The 1,967-nt window shown below is 53.7% G+C and overlaps 1 long non-coding RNA gene across 1 annotated transcript; it reads right to left on the reverse strand.

Annotated features, from left to right (window-relative positions):
- Positions 1 to 985: 985 nt before the first annotated feature.
- Positions 986 to 1,414, reverse strand: LOC139835283 (uncharacterized). Its single transcript, XR_011751073.1, has 3 exons — positions 1,320 to 1,414; positions 1,184 to 1,237; positions 986 to 1,098 (listed from the first exon to the last, which is right to left on the reverse strand). It is a non-coding gene; the product is annotated as an uncharacterized lncRNA (long non-coding RNA).
- Positions 1,415 to 1,967: the final 553 nt, after the last annotated feature.

Genomic DNA, 1,967 nt, shown 5'->3' on the forward strand with positions numbered 1-1,967 from the left:
AAGCAGGAGCAGATAAAATGTTCAGGCGACGAGGGCATCAGGTGGAGCAGCACCGGTCTCGGTGTCTTCAGGGGGAGCAGTGCTGGCCTCGGGAGCTTCCGGCGGCACGTCCTCAGCAGCCTCATCTTCATCTCCCTCTTCTTCTTCCTCATCGCTGAGGTAGTCCTTGACACCAGGAGGGGGAGGGATGAAGGTGCGGACCTCGGCATACTCAGCAAGCCGGTAGGCCCGGTCCTGCCGCTTCGCGGTAAGCACCGGATCCGTGTCAGTGGGAGCATCTTGGCGCACACCTTGAAGAGCATCCAGATTCAAACCGGGTACCAGGAGCATGCGGAGCGCAGCGCCGCGTCAGTTCCGGCACGAGCCGCGGAGCATTGCCACTCGCGAATCCGGTGCCCGGCATCCTTGAGCCGGTGGGCGGTAAGCGTGATGTTTGCCGGCATCTCCTCCTCAGGCCACAGCACCTTGAAGATTTGGATGGCGGTGTCCGGTAGGTCGGCAAGGAGCCGGTCGACGGAGTGCATGTGTTGGACTCGCGCGGAGAGGGCGACAGGATAGTCGTACCCATCCCAGTGCGCGTCCATATTGGGAAATTCCCACGCCACCCGATCCTCCATCACCTTCTTCACGGCGTAGACCTGGGAATCCGGGAAATGCTCTACAGGAGGAAGGGAAAAGCATAAACACAAGATACTGGAAAAAAAGTATGTCGGAAGAACAAGGAACAAGGATACATTTTCAAAAGGAGAAAGCTTATAAGCGAAAGAAGGGACAAGGCAGGGGCTTACGGAAAGCCAATGCGTCAATCTGCATAACCAACCGATCGTATTCCTTGTGATCTGTGGTCATGACATCAATGAGGCGCTCCGCTGCTTTCCGCGCCTTCTTTTCCTCCTCCAGCTCTGCCGTCAGTACGGTGTTGGAGTTCGTGGAGTCCTCCACGACCTCCGCCAGCGGCCTCGGCCGCAACCCGGGCGTCCTTCAGAGCTTGCTCATGCTGGAGCGCGGCTTGCATAGCCTGTTCCTTCAGCTCCCTCAAGGCGGTCTTCTGGGCATCCAGTGCCTCGTGGTGCTCCTTGATGAGCTGCTCTTTCTCGCCTAAATACAGGAAAGAAAGGTATCAGCAAGCGGCAATAGATGGAATGAAAAAAGAACAGGTTAACCGGAAAAGAAAGGGTGATACCTTGAAGCTTGACAACCTGGGACCTAAGGGCCTCGATGGTAGCTTCCGGAACAGCTGTTAAACAAAAAGATGCGTAAATATCAAAGAAGAAAACATTCCGGTGAAAAGATGCCAGAGGAAAAGAAAGAAAACAAACCTTGGCAGTGGCTGTGGGCCTCGGCAAGGTCCCGATGCTCCCACAGAAGCTCCTCAAAGAGTTGCTTCCGGGCATCCGCGGTGCTCTGATCAAAGGAAGATGGTTATGAGAAAGAAAGAAACAAAGGTCTTAACCCGAAACTCGGGGACTGGCAGTGCCGGTTTCGCGCGTTTCTAAGTTAAGTTTTGCGCTAAGAACAGAGTTCTTAACCCGAAACTCGGGGACTGGCAGTGCCGGTTTCACGCGTTTCTAAGTTAAGTTTTGCGCTAAGAACAGAGGTCTTAACCCGAAACTCGGGACGGGCAAAGGCCGGTTTCGCGCGTTTCTAAGTTAAGTTTTGCGCTAAGAACAAAGTTCTTAACCCGAAACTCGGGGATCGGCAGTGCGGTTTCGCGTTTCTAAGTTAAGTTTTGCGCTAAGAATAGAGTTCTTAACCCGAAACTCGGATCGGCGATGCCGGTTTCGCGCGTTTCTAAGTTAAGTTTTGCGCTAAGAACAGAGTTCTTAACCCGAAACTCGGGGACTGGCAGTGCCGGTTTCGCGCGTTTCTAAGTTAAGTTTTGCGCTAAGAACAGAGTTCTTAACCCGAAACTCGGGGACTGGCAGTGCCGGTTTCGCGCGTTTCTAAGTTAAGTTTTGCGCTAAGAA

The sequence above is a fragment of the Lolium perenne genome, chromosome 2, assembly GCF_019359855.2.
Source record: "Lolium perenne isolate Kyuss_39 chromosome 2, Kyuss_2.0, whole genome shotgun sequence".
In the NCBI taxonomy this organism is placed as follows: domain Eukaryota; kingdom Viridiplantae; phylum Streptophyta; class Magnoliopsida; order Poales; family Poaceae; genus Lolium; species Lolium perenne.